General features: G+C 37.5%; 1 protein-coding gene and 1 pseudogene across 4 annotated transcripts in view; one reads left to right on the plus strand and one right to left on the minus strand.

The window, feature by feature from the left end:
- Positions 1-20,364, minus strand: part of CTNNA3 (catenin alpha 3) — a 1,946,492-nt gene that overhangs the window by 1,075,750 nt on the left and 850,378 nt on the right. The window lies entirely within an intron of this gene.
- LOC119510712 lies at positions 4,100-14,891 on the plus strand (annotated as a pseudogene).

The following is a 20,364-nucleotide window of genomic DNA, read 5'->3' on the forward strand; positions in this document are numbered from 1 at the left end:
GTACCTAGGAATAAACTTAACCAAAGATGTAAAAGACCTATACAAAGAAAACTACATAACTCTACTAAAAGAAATAGAAGGGGACCTTAAAAGATGGAAAAATATTCCATGTTCATGGATAGGAAGGCTAAATGTCATTAAGATGTCAATTCTACCCAAACTAATCTACAGATTCAATGCAATCCCAATCAAAATTCCAACAACCTACTTTGCAGACTTGGAAAAGCTAGTTATCAAATTTATTTGGAAAGGGAAGATGCCTCGAATTGCTAAAGACACTCTAAAAAAGAAAAACGAAGTGGGAGGACTTACACTGCCTGACTTTGAAGCTTATTATAAAGCCACAGTTGCCAAAACAGCATGGTACTGGCACAAAGATAGACATATAGATCAATGGAATCGAATTGAGAATTCAGAGATAGACCCTCAGATCTATGGCCGACTGATCTTTGATAAGGCCCCCAAAGTCACTGAACTGAGCCATAATGGTCTTTTCAACAAATGGGGCTGGGAGAGTTGGATATCCATATCCAAAAGAATGAAAGAGGACCCCTACCTCACCCCCTACACAAAAATTAACTCAAAATGGACCAAAGATCTCAATATAAAAGAAAGTACCATAAAACTCCTAGAAGATAATGTAGGAAAACATCTTCAAGACCTTGTATTAGGCGGCCACTTCCTAGACTTTACACCCAAAGCACAAGCAACAAAAGAGAAAATAGATAAATGGGAACTCCTCAAGCTTAGAAGTTTCTGCACCTCAAAGGAATTTCTCAAAAAGGTAAAGAGGCAGCCAACTCAATGGGAAAAAATTTTTGGAAACCATGTATCTGACAAAAGACTGATATCTTGCATATACAAAGAAATCCTACAACTCAATGACAATAATACAGACAGCCCAATTATAAAATGGGCAAAAGATATGAAAAGACAGTTCTCTGAAGAGGAAATACAAATGGCCAAGAAACACATGAAAAATGTTCAGCTTCACTAGCTATTAGAGAGATGCAAATTAAGACCACAATGAGATACCATCTAACACTGGTTAGAATGGCTGCCATTAAACAAACAGGAAACTACAAATGCTGGAGGGGATGTGGAGAAATTGGAACTCTTATTCATTGTTGGTGGGACTGTATAATGGTTCAGCCACTCTGGAAGTCAGTCTGGCAGTTCCTTAGAAAACTAGATATAGAGTTACCATTCGATCCAGCGATTGCACTTCTCGGTATATACCCGGAAGATCGGAAAGCAGTGACACGAACAGATATCTGCATGCCAATGTTCATAGCAGCATTATTCACAATTGCCAAGAGATGGAAACAACCCAAATGTCCTTCAACAGATGAGTGGATAAATAAAATGTGGTATATACACACGATGGAATACTATGCGGCAGTAAGAAGGAACGATCTCGTGAAACATATGACAACATGCATGAACCTTGAAGACATAATGCTGAGCAAAATAAGCCAGGCACAAAAAGAGAAATATTATATGCTACCACTAATGTGAACTTAGAAAAATGTAAAACAAATGGTTTATAATGTAGAATGTAGGGGAACTAGCAGCAGAGAGCAATTAAGGAAGGGGGAACAATAATCCAAGAAGAACATATAAGCTATTTAACGTTCTGGGGATGCCCAGAAATGACTATGGTCTGTTAATTTCTGATGGATATAGTAGGAAGACGTTCACAGAAATGTTGCTATATTATGTAACTTTCTTGGGGTAAAGTAGGAACATGTTGGAAGTTAAGCAGTTATCTTAGGTTAGTTGTCTTTTTCTGACTCCCTTGTTATGGTCTCTTTGAAATGTTCTTTTATTGTATGTTTGTTTTCTTTTTAACTTTTTTTTTCATACAGTTGATTTAAAAAAGAAAGGAAAGTTAAAAAAAAAAAAAGAAAGAAAAACAAGGAAAAAAAAAAAAGATGTAGTGCCCCCTTGAGGAGCCTGTGGAGAATGCAGGGGTATTCGCCTACCCCACCTCCATGGTTGCTAACATGACCACAGACATAGGGGACTGGTGGTTTGATGGGTTGAGCCCTCTACCATAAGTTTTACCCTTGGGAAGACAGTTGCTGCAAAGGAGAGGCTAGGCCTCCCTATATTTGTGCCTAAGAGTCTCCTCCTGAATGCCTCTTTGTTGCTCAGATGTGGCCCTCTCTCTCTGGCTAAGCCAACTTGAAAGGTGAAATCACTGCCCTCCCCGCTACGTGGGATCAGACACCCAGGGGAGTGAATCTCCCTGGCAACGTGGAATATGACTCCCGGGGAGGAATGTAGACCCGGCATCGTGGGACGGAGAACATCTTCTTGACCAAAAGGGGGATGTGAAAGGAAATGAAATAAGCTTCAGTGGCAGAGAGATTCCAAAACGAGCTGAGAGGTCACTCTGGTGGGCACTCTTACGCACACTTTAGACAACCCTTTTTAGGTTCCAGAGAATTGGGGTAGCTGGTGGTGGATACCTGAAACTATCAAACTACAACCCAGAACCCATGAATCTCGAAGACAGTTGTATAAAAATGTAGCTTATGAGGGGTGACAATGGGATTGGGAAAGCCATAAGGACCACATTCCACTTTGTCTAGTTTATGGATGGATGAGTAGAAAAATAGGGGAAGGAAACAAAGAGACAAAGGTACCCAGTGTTCTTTTTTACTTCAATTGCTCTTTTTCACTCTAATTATTATTCTTGTTATTTTTGTGTGTGTGCTAATGAAGGTGTCAGGGATTGATTTAGGTGATGAATGTACAACTATGTAATGGTACTGTAAACAATCGAAAGTACGATTTGTTTTGTATGACTGCGTGGTATGTGAATAAAGCTCAATAAAATGATTAAAAAAAAAAAGAAATGGGATGGCATACAGAAAAAATAAAATTATTATGAACTAGGGTCTGTAGTTAACAGTAACATTGTAATATTCTTTCCTTAATTGTAACAAAGGCAATATACCAAAGTCAAATATCAATAAGAGGGGGATATAAGGAAGGTGTATGGGATTTTTTTTTCTTTTTTCTTCTATTTTCTTTCTTTTCCTTTTTTTCTTCTTTTTTCTTTCTTCTTTGCTTCTTTCTTTCTGGAAGAAATGGAAATGTTCTCATATAGATTGTGGGTGAATGCACAACCAAGTGATTATACCAGGAGCCATTGATAGTACACTTAGGACGGATTGTATGATGTGTGAACAAAACCGTTCAAAAAATAAATAGAAAGATACAAGTGCTGGAGAAGATGCAGTGAGAGATATACCTACTCTATACTAGTAGGGAAGTAGAATGGTGTGCAGCCCCTCTGGAAGGCAGTGTAGCGGTTCCACAGGAGGTTAAATGAGCATGTAATGTTGTTACTAGGTATATGCTTGGAAGAACTGGAAGCAGGGGCACAAATAGACATTTGCACAATGATGTTTGTGGCAGCATTGTTCACAATTGCCAACAGATGGAGTAGGCCTAAGGGTTCATTGACTGATGAGGTGAATGAACCTTGAGGACATTGTGTTGAGAAAAATAAACCAGAAAAAAAGGACAAATATTGTATGGTCTCATTTGGAAAATTAGGGCCTACACTGTAAGCTCTTATAGCAGTCATATTTATTCCTGAGTTTTAATTATTTATAAATTTTGAGACACTGGATTCTTTGTGTGTTATCTGGTAATTCACTGGAACTTTAAGTAACTTAGTGACAGACACCAGAGATACAGAGTTAGAGTTCTGCAGCTCAGAAAGTCAGCATTACTCCACACAGCAACCCCTTTTCAGCATGAAGAACTTAGAATGGTCATTGCCCAGATAACCCTGAAGATTGAGAGGTTGATCCAATGAGAGGAAGGAGTTGTAACTGAGAAGTTAGGATTTAACAAATGATTATGACTATTGACTCACTATATAGATATTTCTTTTTAGTTTCTAGTGTATAGCCAGAAGGAAATACCTGAAATTGTTGAACTGTAACCCAGTAGTCTTGATCTTCAATAATGATTATATAACCATATAGCTTTTATCTTGTGACCATGTGATTCTAAAAACCTTGTGACACCCAAACCGTGGCCTCTGGATCTTAATGTTTGCCTGGGATGCCTGCAAAAATGTGACACTCATATTCCTTCCAAGCTAGATACTGAGAAATTTGTTGGTAGAGTTAACCTGAAAGAGTGCTTTACATCTGCAAATCAAATTCATTCAAGTGACCCTGATTTCCGACTTTTAGAAGATGGTTCAATTTATACAACAAATGCTACTGTTTTGCCCTCAGAGAAGAGAAGTTTTACTGTATTACTTTCCAACACTGAGAACCACAAAGAGAAGAAAATAGTTGTCCTTTTAGAGCATCAAACAAAGAAGAGGCATTCTAAAGAAAAAGCACTCTGGCATTCCAAGAAAAGATGGGCTCCTATTCCTTGTTCAATGCTGGAGAATTCTTTGGGCCTTTCCCACTTTTCCTTCAACAGGTTCTATCTGACACAGCACAAAACTACACCATATACTATTCCATAAGAGGGACTGGAGTTGACCAAGAGCTTCTAAATTTATTTTATGTAGAAAGAGATACTGGAAACTTACGTAGACCATAAGCAGTATGAATCTTTTGAGCTAATTGCTTTTGCAACAACTCCAGATGGGTATACTCCAGAACTTCCACTGACCTGATTAATTAAAATTGAGGATGAAAATAACTACCGAATTTTTACAGAAACAACTTACATTTTTACCATTTCTGAAAACAGCAGAGTTGGTTCTACCTTGGGTCAGGTGTGGGCAACTGACAAAGATGAGCCTGACACAATGCACATGTGCCTGAAGTACTCCATCATTGAGCAGGTGCCAGCACTGCCCACCCTGTTTTCCATGCATCCCACCACAGGTGTGTTCACCATGTCATCAACTCAGATAGAGAGATAACTGATAAATATCAGCTGAAAATAAAAGTACAAGACATGGATGGCCACTATTTTGGTTTGCATACGACGTCAACATGAATCATACATATCAAAGACGTGAATGACAACCTGCCAAATTCACCCGTTCTTCTTATATGACATCAATGGAAGAAAATACAGTTGATGTGGAAATCTTACATGTTACTGTTAAGAATTTAGTTAATACTCCTAATTGGAGAGCTAATTATACAATTTTAAAGGGCAATGAAAATGGAAATTTTAAAATTGTAACAGATCCCAAAACCAATGAAGGAGTTCTGTGTGCGGTTAAGCCTCTGAATTATGAAGAAAGGCAACAGGTGACCCTGCAAATTGGTGTAGTTAATGAAGCTCCATATTCTAGAGAGTCCAGTATGAGATCAGCCATGAGCACAGCGACAATAACTGTGAATGTAAAAAATGTGGATGGCTGGGGCGGGGCAAGATGTCGGAGTGGTGAGGAGCAGAATTTCGTCTCTCCCCTAGAGCAGCTGGCAGTTACCCAAGAACTATATTAAACAGTGTTTTCGGGGTCTCCGGTGACCAGTCGCACATTGGACTCAAGTTTGGAATTGAAGGAAAAGCTGAGATCGCAGCGAACATTGTAAGTTCCCCGGACCAGGGGTCTGGCGCCCCTCCCCACCCAGACCTCACAGACTGTCTTGCTGCGGCTCCCTGAAAGGGGGGGAAAAAAAACCAAAAAACAGCAATCTGCTGAGGGCAAGAAGGGAGGCTCAACCCAGCCTCAACTGCAAAACTAATTAACAAATTAATTAACTAACTTTGGGAGCTGGGGTGCTAAAGAAGGGCTGGGCTCCGAGAAGTGGGGGCACGTAAAAGCCGGCACCCATTCCCAGACTCCAAAAAAGCCATTTTTTTTTTTCCCTTACATTTTGTCCCTTCTGGCTTCTCACTGATCCCTTATCTTTTTGCATTTCAATAACCCCTGGCAAGGGTGGAACTGAAGTGGTTGGAGAGTAATTATCAGACAATAGCCCAAAGCATATCTTTAAATGCTCTATTCTGACACTGACAAAACTTCCAGGCTGGGGAAAGACATTTAAAAGAGACTTTTTTTTTTTTCTTTTTTCTTTTTTCTTTTTCTTGATTTCTTTTCTATTTTTTTTTTTTAATCTAAAAGTAATATATGTGGTTATTTTCTATCGGAAAGCCCAGGTTGAGGAACTAGGCTGGGCTTGAGGGAGACAGAGTACCCACAGAGTCTTTGAATTCCGTATTCACTACTGAAGGCCTCCAGCCCCGTCTTTAATTGGCAACTCAGGCTGACCAAGGAATCTACTGGAGAGGCCCCAAAGAGGAGAGAGGAGAAGGGAATAGTGCCCCTGAGAGACAACTGGAGGTCTGAGGATTGGGAGAGTGGAGGGAGGTCCAGCTCAACTGGCAGTCCTCATTCTGGGAATTCAGACCCCAGGGGCTGGAATTCAGATTCCAGCTTCAGTCAGCCACGCCCCCGACAGGATCAGAGTCACCAGGAGAGCTAAAGTCTCCACACCTCCTTACACTGGTGGGGGAGCTGTGGGCTGGCCATCGCCACCTGCTGGACAGGAGAGGAAAAGCACCAATTCTAAAGGCCTCATAGGAGGCTCTCATTCTCAGGAAAACTCCATACCCTCCCAATGAGACCTGGGCTTCACTAGACTGGGAAAATCTGACCAGGGTCGACCATATCTGAGGAGACCCACTCACAAAAAGGTTACATAGAGGCAGAGCAAGAAACAGAAAAAACAAGAGGGGAAAAATTCTGATCAACTAAACAGAACCTAAGTTAGAGGTCTAGAATAAGTTGAACTGAATAACAGAGGCCAGAAAACAAAGCCAACCAACAAGAAAACCACTAGGTAAAAGACAGAAAACAAGCTCCAAAATAAACTAATCAAGACAATCAGATGCCTAGACAACTTAAGATAACAAGCCATACCAGGAAACACGAAAACATGGACCAGCCAAAGGAACAAACTAATAGCTCAGCTGAGACACAGGAGTGGAGGTAACTAATGCTAAATAAATTTGATGAAATGAAGGAAGACATAGCAAAAGAGCTGAAGGATATAAAGAAGACACTGGCTGACCATAAAGAAGAATTCATAAACTTAAAAAAACAAATGGCAGAACTCATGGGAATGTAGGCCACAATGGAGGAGATGAAAAACACAATGGAGGGACACAACAGTAGATTTGAACAGGCAGAAGAAAGGACCAGTGAACAGGAAGAAAGGTCATTTGAATTCATACACACAAAAGAACAGATGGTGAAAAAAATGGAAAAATATGAGCAGGGTCTTAGGGAGCTGAGTGACAACATGAAACGCACAAATATACGTGTTATGGGTATCCCAGAAGGAGAAGAGAAGGGAAAGGGGGCAGAAAGAGTAATAGAAGATATATTCACTGAAAATTTCCCAACTCTTATAAAAGACAGAAAATTAGAGATTCAAGAAGTACAACGTACCCCAAATAGAATAGATCCCAATAGACCTACTCCAAGACACTTACTGGTCAGATTGTCCAATGTCAAAGACAAAGAGAGGATTCTGAAAGCAGCAAGAGAAAAGCAATCCATCACATACAAGGGAAAGTCAATAAGACTATGTACAGATTTCTCTGCAGAAACCATGGAGGCAAGAAGACAGTGGCATGATATATTTAAGATACTGAAAGAGAAAAACTGCCAACCAAGAATTCTATATCCAGCAAAACTTTCCTTCAAAAATGAGGGAGAGATTAAAACATTTTCAGACAAACAGACACTGAGAGAGTTTGTGAATAAGAGACCGGCACTACAAGAAATACTAAAGGGAGTGCTACAGGCTGATAGGAAAAGACAGGAGAGAGAGAGTTGGAGAAGAGTGCAGAAATGAAGATTATCAGGAAAGGTAAAAGGAGAGGGAAAAAATAAGATATGACATATAAATTCCAAAAAACAAAATGGTAGTAGAAAGTACTGCCCTTACAGTAATAACACTAAATGTAAATGGATTAAACTCCCCAATAAAAAGACACAGACTGGCAGAATGGATTAAAAACAGGATCCATCTATATGCTGTCTACAAGAAACTCACTTTAGACACAAGGACAAACATAGACTGAAAGTGAAAGGTTGGAAAAAGATATTTCATGCAAACAACAACCAGAAAAAAGCAGGAGTAGCTATATTAATATCAGACAAGTTAGGCTTCAAAAGGGAAACAATTAAAAGAGACAAAGAAGGACACTATATATTAATAAAAGGGTCAATTCATCAAGAAAACATAACAGTCATAAATATTTATGCACCAAACCAGAATGCCCCAAAATTCATGAGGCAAACACTGTGATCACTGAAAGGAGAAATAGATACCTCTACAATAATAGTTGGAGACTTCAATACACCACTCTCATCAATGGATAGAACATCTAGACAGAGGATCACTAAAGAAACAGAGATGTTGAATTGTATGATAAATGAAATAGACTTGACAGACATTTATAGAACACTACATCCAACAACAGCAGGATACACTTTTTTCTCAAGTGCTCATGGAACATTCTCTAGGATAGACCACATGTTGGGTCACAAAGCAAGTCTCAACAAATTTAAAAATATTGATATTATACAAAACACTTTCTCAGACCACAGTGGAATGAAGTTGGAAATAAATAAAAGGCAGAAGGTCATAAAATTCACAAACATATGGAGGCTAAACAACACCCTCTTAGAAAACCAGTGGGTAAAGGAAGAAATTACAAGAGAAATTAGTAAATACCTCGAGGCAAATGACAATGAAAACACAACTTATCAAAACTTATGGGATGCAGCAAAGGCGGTGCTGAGAGGGAAATTTATTGCCCTAAATGCCTATATTAAAAGAGAAGAGAGGGCAAAAATTGAAGAGTTAACTGCTCACCTGGAGGAATTAGAGAAAGAACAGCAAATTAACCCCAAAGCAAGCAGAAGGGAAGAAATAACAAAGATTAGAGCAGAAATAAATGCAATTGAGAACAGGAAAACAATAGAGAGAATCAACAAAACCAGAAGTTGGTTCTTTGAGAAAATCAATAAAATCGATGGACCACTGGCTAGGCTAACAAAAAAAAAGAGAGAGCAGATGCAAATAAATGCAATCAGAAATGGGAAAGGAAATATAACTACCGACCCTGCAGAAATTAAGGAGATAATGAGAAGATACTATGAGCAACTATATGCTAATAAACTAGACAACTTAGATGAAATGGACAACTTCCTAGAAAAGCATAAACAACCAACATTAACTCAAGAAGAAATAGATGACCTCAACAAACCAATCACAAGTAAAGAGATTGAGTCAGTCATCAAAAAGCTCCCAAAAAGGAAAAGCCCAGGACCAGATGGTTTCACATGTGAATTCTACCAAGCATTCAAGAACGAATTAGCACCAATCCTGCTCAATCTCTTCAAAAAAATTGAAGAAGAGGGAAAGCTACCTAACTCTTTCTATGAAGCCAACATCACCCTAATACCAAAACCAGGCAAAGATACTACAAAAAAAGAAAATTATAGACCAATTTCTTTAATGAATATAGACGCAAATATACTCAACAAAATACTCGCAAATCGAATCCAGCAGCACATTAAAAGAATTAAACACCACGACCAGGTAGGATTTATTCCAGGTATGCAAGGCTGGTTCAACACAAGAAAATCAATTAATGTAATACACCACATCAATAAATCAAAGCAGAAGAACCAAATGATCATCTCGATTGATGCAGAAAAGGCATTTGACAAAATTCAACATCCTTTCCTGATGAAAACACTTCAAAGGATAGGAATAGAAGGGAACTTTTTCAATATGATAAAGGCAATATATGAAAAACCCACAGCTAACATCACACTCAATGGGGAGAGACTGAAAGCTTTTCCTCTAAGATCAGGAACAAGACAGGGATGCCCACTATCACCATTGCTATTCAACATTGTGCTGGAAGTTCTAGCTAGAGCAATTAGGCAAGAAAAAGAAATAAAAGGCATCCAAATTGGAGAGGAAGAAGTAAAACTTTCACTATTTGCAGATGACATGATTCTATATGTAGGAAATCCAGAAAAATCTACAGCAAAGCTACTAGAACTAGTCAGTGAATACAGCAAAGTAGCAGGCTACAAGATCAACACGCAAAAATCTGTAGTGTTCCTATACACAAGTAATGTGCAACAAGAGGAGGAAATCAAGAAAAAAATCCCATTTACAATAGCAACCAAAAGAATCAAGTATTTAGGAATAAACTTAACCAAGGACACAAAAGACCTTTACATAGAAAACTATAAGAAACTGCTAAAAGAAATTGAACAAGACCTGAAAAAATGGAAGAACATACCATGTTCATGGATTGGAAGACTAAATATAGTTAAGATGGCAATTTTACCTAAAATGATTTACAGATTCAATGCAATACCAATTCAAATCCCAACAACTTACTTTACAGAAATAGAAAAACCAATAACTAAATTTATTTGGAAGGGTAAGTTGCCCCGAATAGCCAAAAATGTCTTGAGAAAGAGGAGTGAAGTGGGAGGTCTCACACTACCTGACTTTGAAGCATATTACAAAACTACAGTGCTCAAAACAGCATGGTACTGGCATAAGGACAGATATACTGATCAATGGAATCGAATTGAGTGTTCAGAAGTAGACCCTCACATCTATGGACAACTGATCTTTGATAAGGCAGTGAAGCCGAAGCAACTGGGAAAGAGCAGCCTGTTCAATAAATGGTGTTTGGAGAACTGGATATCCATTTCCAAAAGAATGAAAGAGGATGTCCATCTCACACCTTATTCCAAAATTAACTCAAAGTGGATCAAAGATCTAAACATTAGCACCAAGACCATAAAACACTTAGAAGAAAATGTAGGGCAGTATCTTAGAGATCTTGTGAAAGGAGGTGGTTTCTTAGACTTCACACCCAAGGCACGAGCAACTAAAGAACAAATAGACAAATGGGATCTCCTCAAAATTAAACACTTTTGTACATCAAAGGACTTTGTCAGAAAAGTCAAAAGGCAACCTACACAATGGGAGATGATATTTGGAAACCACATATCAGATAAGGGTTTAATATCCCGAATATATAAAGCAATCCTGCATCTCAATAACAGAAAGACAAACAATCCAATTAAAAAATGGGCAAAAGACATGAACAGACATTTTTCTGAAGAGGAAATACAAATGGCTCAAAAACATATGAAAAAATGCTCAACTTCACTGGCTATTAAGGAAATGCAAATCAAAACCACAATGAGATACCATCTCACACCTACCAGAATGGCCATTATCCAAAAAACAGAAAATGACAAGTGCTGGAGAGGATGTGGAGAAAGAGGCACACTTATTCATTGTTGGTAGGAATGTAGACTGGTGCAACCACTCTGGAAGACAGTGTGGAGGTTCCTCAGGAAGCTAAATATAGATTTGCCATATGACCCAGCTATTCCATTGCTGGGTATATACTCAGAGGAACTGAAACTCAAGACACAAACAGACATTTGTAAACCAATGTTTATTGCAGCATTATTCACAATTGCCAAGAGATGGAAACAGCCCAAATGTCCATCAAAGGACGAGTGGATAAACAAACTGTGGTATATACACATAATGGAATATTATGCAGCTGTGAAACAGAACAAAGACATGGATCATTTAATAATGTGGATGAACCTTGAGGACATTATGTTGAGTGAAGTTAGCCAGAAACAAAAGGACAGATTCTGTATGGTCTCACTAATATGAACAGACATTAATGAACAAACTTTGGGAGTTAAACGCTGACAAACAGGCGACCAGGAGATAGAAAGAGGGCAGAGATCAGCCATTTGATGCTGAAGGACTACAGAATGTTTAGGATTGATTGCATAGATCCAGAAATAGATAGCATAATACTGTGTGATGGTAGCACGGTATTGTAAGTACACTGAACAAAGATGTCTGTGAGTAAAGCTGAAAGAGGTGGGATAGGAGAATGTATGACACCAGAGGTAAAGATAGATGATAAAGCCCGGGACTGTATAACGTGGCAAAAACTGGAGTGGCCAATGACTGTTACTAAATATACAAATATAAAAATGTTTTTGCATGTGGGAAAGCAAATGAATGTCAACCATGTAGAAATTTGAATAAGGGATGGTATTCAGGAAAAAACATAATCAAAGCAAACTGGAGTCTATGGTCAACAGTAACATTGTAATATACCTCCATTAAATGTAACAAAGGCAATACGCCAATGCTAAATGTATATGAGAGGGGGATATAGGGGAGTAATGTGGGATTCTTGGTAGTGATGTTGTTTGCTGTCCTTGATAGTGTATTGTATTGTATGACATGTTGTTTTTCTTTTTAACATTTTTTCTTATTGCTGAAAAGAAAGAAAACAATTTTTCTTGTAGTAATCAGTATGTTCGGATGCTGATTGTGGTGATAAATGTACAACTTTATGATGATACCATGAACAACTGATTGTACACTGTGGATAAATGTATGGTATATGAATATAACTCTATAAAATTGTAGGAAAAAATATATATAGGAGTAAAAGTGTTGGAGAAAGCATGGTGAGAAGGATGATGCCTCACGAATATGGACTAACTACAATGTGTAAACTCAGAATTGAATCTTAGAACACAGCCTAATGTGGACACAATAATTGTAATAGTCCCTAGATTGTAAGCTCTTACAGCAGTTAACTCTATCCCTGAATTGTAAGGCCTATCTCTAAACTTCGAGATGCTGATCCCCTAGCATATGTTGTTACAAACATTGGGACTGGTGGTTTGATGTGCTGAGCCCTTGAGTATGGGACTTGCCCTTATGAAGCTCATTACCACAAAGGAGAGTCTAAAGTTGTATCTAATGGTGCCTAAGAGTCTCCCCCTGAGTACCTCTTTGTTGCTCAGATGTGGCCCTCTCTCTCTCTAACTGAGCCATCTCGGCAGGTGAACTCGCTGCCCTCCCCCCTACGTGGGACCTGACTCCCAGGGGTGTAAATCTCCCTGGCAACGCAGATTATGACTCCCGGGGATGAATGTGGACCCGGCATCGTGGGACTGAGAGTATCTTCTTGACCAAAAGGGGGATGCAAAATGAGACGAAATAGTTTCAGTGGCTGAGAGATTCCAAAGGGAGTCGAGAGGTCACTCTGGTGGACATTCTTATGCACTATATAGATAACACCTCTTAGGCTTTAATGTATTGGAATAGCTAGAAGTAAATACCTGAAACTACCAAACTCCAACCCAGCAGTCTGGACTCCTGAAGACAATTATATAATAATGTAGAGTACAAGCGGTGACAGTGTGATTGTGAAGACCTTGTGGATCACACCCCCTTTATCTAGTGTATGGATGAGTGGAGGAATGGGGACAAAAACTAAAGGACAAATGGGGTGGGATGGGGGGATGATTTGGGTTTTTTTTTTTCACTTTTATTTTTTATTCTTGTTGTGGTTCTTTCTGATGTAAGGAAAATGTTCAGAGATAGATTGTGGTGATGAACGCATAACTATGTTATCATACTGTGGACAGTGGATTGTATATCATGGATGATTGTATGGTGTGTGAATGTATTTCAATAAAACTGAATTTAATTAAAAAAAAATAAACTGAGAGAAGAAAAGTAGAGAAAGATATGCCAATTACTGTCCAAAGGGAAAAAAAAAAAAAATGTGGATGAGGGTCCTGAGTGTAGCCTTCCACTACAGACTGTTCAAATTAGAGAAAATGTCCCAGTGGAACAAGGAATAATGGCTATAGAGCACATGACCCGGAAACAAGAAGTAGCAGTGGCATAAGGTATAGGAAATTAAATGACCCACGAGGGTGGGTCACGTTCATGAAAATTCAGGATCAATCACATTACTCAGAAGCCTGGATAGAGAAGCGGAGACTATCAGTAATGGTATATATAATATTACAATCCTTGCATCAGATGAAGCTGGGAATTTAACTTGAAGATGTGAACGATAATGGCCCATTCATACCCAGAAGAACAATAATAATCTGCAGAACCACCAAGTCATTTGCGGAGATTGTGGCTGTCGATCCTGATGAACCTACAAATGGCCCACCCTTTGACTTTAGATTGGAGAGTATTTCTAATCCAGATATACAGAGAATGTGGAGACTGACAAGACTGAATGATACGGCAGCACGTCTTTCCTATCAGAATGATCTTGTTTGGACCGTATACAGTACCTGTCAGAGTTACAGACAGACTTGGCCAGTCTCAAGTCACTTCATTAACTGTTAATCTATGTCACTGCATTATCGAAAATGACTGCACACTTCATACAGGTGCAAGGCCTGGCAATGGAGAAGTAATATTTGGAAAATGGGCCTTCCTTGCCTTATTATTGGATGTAGCATTGCCATTTTGTACCCTATTTACTTTAGTCTGTGGGGTTTCTGGGACAGCCAAACAACCAAAAGTATTTCCTGATAATTTAGCCCAGCAGAACTTAATTGTATCGAACACTGAAGCTCCTGGAGATGATAAAGTGTGTTCCACAAATGACTTTACAACCCATGCTGTGGGCAGTTCTGCCCAGGGAATTTGCGGCACTGTGGGATCAGGAGTCAAGACTGGAGGACAGGAGACCACTGAAATGGTGAAAGGAGGACACCAGACCATGGGGCATCACCACACCCTGGATTCCTGCTGGGGAGGACACGTGGAGACAGACAACTGCAGATACACTTACTCAGAGTGGCATAATTTCACTCAGCCTCATCTTGGTGAAAAGGTTCAGCTGTGTAATCAGGATGTTGATCATAAGCATGCTCAAGACTATATTTGTTCATATAACGATGAAGGAAAAGGATCTGTGGCTGGTTCTGTAGGTTGTTGCAGTGAACGACAAGAAGAAGGTGGACTTGAATTTTTGGATCATTTGGAACCCAATTTAGGACATTAGCAGAAGCATGCATAAAGAGATAAGCATGTTCTATCTAATAAGTCTAAAAAAGCAAGTGGCTTATCATTTTTCTTTTTTACAATTACAAGCCAGGATTCTTTAAAACTAAAAGATGCTATTTTGGGGGCTTCTCCCCCCACCCTTTATTTGCTCTTTAGCCAAATGCACATTTACACAAAGACGTTGTAAATAAGTATACAAATTTTCCAATTTTTACATAATTTTTGCTTTCTTGTCTTTGACCCAAGGAAATCTACAGAGAGAAAAATTAAGGAAATCTACATTGTTGTTTATATTTACATTTAGATATAATGATAACAGTCAATTTGAAGTGCAATAAAATTTAATTAATTCAAGTCTAATTTTTAGACTTCTTGAAGTGTAATCTACTAGAAGATTGCAGGGAACTTGATTTAACATTATCTTCAACTAACCAATTAATTGGTTGTGTGGTGCTTGAAAAACTATATACCATATATATATATATACATATACATATATATATATATATACACACACACACTATATACTGCACTTTTGATACTGTTTTATTCTTGCAAAATGACTTTTCTTCCTCATGCCAAGGGGATATTCCAACCAGGCACTGACTGTTATTACAATTCCATTTTGGTGGAGTTTAGTTTCTAGGTTTGATTCCATATAGAAATCCTGCACTGAATTTATACTTTCTTTCTATGCTGTTGGTGAAATTTAAGTTTCAAAAATTATTTTGGAATGTATTTTTACTCTTAGAAGTTTTTGGTCTCTGCAGTGCCAAGTGACATCTCCTACTTCTTCCCCTTCCCTTCCCTTCCTTTCCCTTCCCCTTCCCTCCCTCCCCCTCCCCCTTCCCTTCCCTTCCTTCCCTCTCCCTCTCCCCTTCCCCCTCCCATTCTCTCTCCCCCTTCTCTTTCCCCTCCCCTCCCCCCTCTCTTCCCCCTCCCCCTTTCTCTTCCCTTTTCCATTTCCCTTTCCCTTTCTCTTTCACTCTCACTTTCTCTCCTTTCTGTCTTTAAAATACCCATGTGGATTGGAGAATCAAAATATTTGTAAAAGCTATCACTTTTCTTCTCTTATAAAGTGAATTATTTCCTTTAAAAAAAAAAAAAAACCTGGTGACTGACACCCCCTTTATCCAGTGCATGGTTAGAGGAGCAATAAAATAAAGACATTCACGGAGGAAAAAATAAAAGACCCAATACATGTTTGTTGAATGAGTGAATGGAAGAATGGATAACTACATGACTGACTCATATTATGCTTATTCTCCACAGGATCAGTGACAAGATGAGGAACAATGTAAGATTATAAGATGGTATTGTATATCAGTATTGAAAATATTCTTTAATTCTGTATTTCTTCCTCAGAAACTAACTTCTTTGAGTTGAATGTGTACATCACATTCACAAGTGTAATTATTGAGTTATCAGCTATATCTAAAAACTAATGTTATGAACTAAAACATGCAAAGCTAAAAATTCAAGATTGATAACATGTATCTTTAGCCTTATTATCAACAAGATCAAAGTAATGTGGCCAAGAACCTTTGTTTTTACAAAAACAGCATTCCAGATTATATATTACATAGATCCCATATATAGATATACTTTTAAAAAATCTTTATCATGTTTCATTTTAATAGTCCTACCATATTATTTTGTGGCACAATTAATGAATCATAGTTAGGCTGTTAAATAGTTTAATAATCCTAAAAGCAAAAAAATACTTTTCTCTCATATTCAAAACTATGAAGAAAGGCATAGTGCAGTCTTCTGAGAGACAAGCAGACCAAGGAATGAGTCTAAGGGAATCACCTTAGAAATTGAAGGTAGGTTAGAGACAATCTGGGTGAATATCTCACCCAAAATAAATAATTCATCTCCAACTATAATCTAATATTGAGGGGGAAAATTACTTGTTTCTTCTCAAAATATTGAAAAACTATTAAGATATCAAAGCTCATATCTAACATGGAGGTCTGAATTTTGGAGCTTGGCCATTATATCTTAGGGGATTTATAGCAAACCTAGGGATCATCCTCATTCAAAAATTTAACAGATGGCAAATTCTACAGTCAGCAGAAGCAATGGGGATATCAAAATGTTACCAGCACCCTCCCTAATGGCTCTTGTTTTGACAGGTGTCTTCTCAGGTGCTTGTGTTTCTAGGCAATGTTTCACTGTTCTTTGCATACAAGCAATCCTCACTTTTTATGAGTATCTATGCAATCACAGTATTACTACACATTAAGCAATCGCAACTATTAAACTGTCTCTAATCCATTCCCCTTGTGGCTATATAAATTATTTGTTTACCCTAATAATGCATGAAGTTTTTATAGATGCAATCTTAGGTTGCATCTATCCTGCTTTCCTCTCAAATAAGTCTTCTGTAAATATTCTACGTATTTTATGTATCTAATGTAACCACATTGTAAGCCCTATCTGTTGCTTTCACATAAACATCCTGAGAAGGCAAAAATGCCCACTTCATAGTCAGGAGAAGAACACAATGATCAAATTCAAATTGTCTCTGATTTGGTTCCCTTAATAGCCTTCTCCCCTCTCATGGAAGAGGCTGAGGATACCCTGTAAAAGGTTCACTGCAGGCATATCTTCATATATTTTCATATGAACATTTTCCCCTATTAGGTTATAAGCCCATTCATTCAACAAAATTTTGTTCCAAGTACTGTTCCAGGTACTGGGAATACCATAATGGGACAAAGCAAAGTCACTGCTCTAAACGAGTTTTCATTCTAGCAAAAAATATAAATAAAATAAGTCAAACAAGTGCTATGAATAAAAATAAAGCACTGTCAGGGAAAGAGAGTGACTGGGCAGGGAGTACTGTTCTAGAAAGGTGGTCAAGAAAGGCTTCTTTGAGAAGGAGGTATGGAGCAGAAACCTGAAGATCTTGAGAATGTGATACCATTCCAATGGCCGGGAAGAGTAATCAGAAAGCCTGGATACAAGAGTGTGGTTGAAGAGAATGAGGAGCAACACAGGGACCAGAGTGGCTGGAGCAGAATGGGAGTGGAGGAGATGAATAGGAGATGGGATTAGAGTGGCTATGGAGGAGCTTAGTAATTAGGGCCCTATGAATATTGTTAAATTTCTGAATTTACTTTGAGTGACATAGAAAGCCATTAGAGGTTTTAGCAGTGACTTGATCTTCTTACTATGTAAAAGGATCATCCTCTATATTGCATAGTCAGACTATGATGGGCAAGGATACAACCAGGGAGAATCTCTAGGATCCCACTGCAATAATCCAGGAAAAGACAAAATGGTGAACCTTACTGGGGTGGTAGTGGTGGAGGTATTGAGAACTAGTGCAAGTCCATTTTGAAGACTGAGCCAGTGGAATGCAGTGCTAGGAAAGAAGGGAGTTGAGAATGATTTCTAGGGTTTTCATCCTCCAGGCCAAAACCAGAGGAATGGAGTTCCCCATTTGCTGAGATGGTAAAGACTTCAGAAGAACAGGTTTGTAGGAGAAAATTGAGAGCTCAGTTATGGAACTGCTCATTTTGAAAAATCTACTGGACAAGCAAATGGGGAGGTAGAAAAGGTAATTAGATACACTAGTCACAAGTTCAGAGAGACAGGAATAGGGTCTAATTTGGCTGTAATCAGTATATAAATAACAATTAATGCTAGGAAACTAGAGGAGAACTCTCAGTGAGCTGATATGGACACAAGATATGTTCAAAAATGGGGATCCTCTCATAAGGTTGGTAGGGATATTTTATACTTCACTGTACACCTAATACAATATCTTGTCTACTGTAGAATTCAATAAAAGGTAGGAATGAATTGAGGTAATAGGTTGATGATGGCTTTTCTATTTATTTTGTGGTGATTTCCACTGAAATGCTACCACTTTGTCAGTCACTTCACTCATTTTTTGCGTATATTAAAGTTACTCAAGTATGTAATGAATATGCATGCTCTAATTTTTCTATGCCATTATTGTTTTCAGATTATAATAGTCTAATAGACTGATACTGCATACTTATATATACTGAAGAAATTATTTTTACAATAGGCTAATATTGACTTGCAATTTGACTCTAGGTAAGTCATACATAATTTTTACACTGATCTAAATTTATTTTGGTTTCATTATCTATAAAAAATATATGGCATATTTCTATTTAGCTAAGTTGCAAACACTCCAGTAAGAATTACTATACTCAAACTCTGTTTTAAAGGTCTCTTCAACATAAAAGTAGTTTTAAATATTTTATATAGATGCAGATAAATAAAACATCTTTATAAAGAACTTAAAAATACAACACATGCACCCTCTTTATACACTTAAAAGTGCAATGTAGTATAATTCTAATATAAAAAATGACCATTATACTAAAAAATGGAATTTTAAACTTTACATATCTTGTAGGTATATCTTAATGCACTTTTTCTGCTTTTTCTTCCTGGTAGCTATTTAGGGAAGAAACTGTAGAATAGTGGAAAGAGAATAGAACTGAGAGTCCCAACCATACCACTACTGATATGACTTTGAACAATTACCTAACTTCTTAAGGCATAATTTTTACTTATTTATAAAAATACAGATATTGGAATAAATGATTGTCAATACTGCTTTTGCCTCTAACATTTAGGAATGCTGTGATTTAAAATGAGTAGTTGTGAGGGGGGCATTTTAAAGCAGCTCTGATAGGAAGTACCATTTTGTTCCACGAACACTTTCATCAACCAAATTTTATGCAAGCTACATAGCAGAAATATGATCAGGAGTAGACATTTCTAGCATCATGTAAAAAAAAGCATAAATATACGGTTTCCAGAATCTTGTCAGTAACTAATCAAAGACTTAATCCTGAATAGTAATTTTTGGCATGTGTGTCTATATCACAACTACAATGTTCCATTAATGTTTTTTCTTGTTGAATATTCTCAATTCCTCTAAATAAATTTTAGCTAATTAGTCACTGATGTATATAATTTTCATATTTTCATAATTATACTTAATTATGTTCTCAGCAAAATTAATGTAATCAAATAATTGCCATATGCAATTATATTACATACAAGCTGTAAACTTATTGGGAAAAAATCACAGATGATGTATTCACACAAGGCATTTTCTTTTTCATTTCTAGTATCCATGTATTTTAATTTTGATTTTAACAATTTTCATTTTTAATTTCAAAAGGGATAATTTATTCTTATGGGAAAATTAACAGTAATTTCCCTTAGAGATGGTATATTATCAAAATATATCATAATTTGAACATTCTTAAAAAAACTACATGTAATATAAAAGTTTTCTTTTGTTCAGGTGTTTTCAGAGAAAATAAAACTTCTTTTTCCTTTTGCCCTAATACTATTGATTTTTAATGCAATAATTTCACTTTAAGTTATAAACATTCTTGTTTTATCTATACTCTTAATGTCCTATATCTGAAGATGGAATCACAAGAACCAGGATATCAAAGAAATGAAAATAAGTATAAAGGCCATTTAGGCC

Source organism: Choloepus didactylus, chromosome 15, assembly GCF_015220235.1.
Source record: "Choloepus didactylus isolate mChoDid1 chromosome 15, mChoDid1.pri, whole genome shotgun sequence".
Lineage (NCBI taxonomy): Eukaryota > Metazoa > Chordata > Mammalia > Pilosa > Megalonychidae > Choloepus > Choloepus didactylus.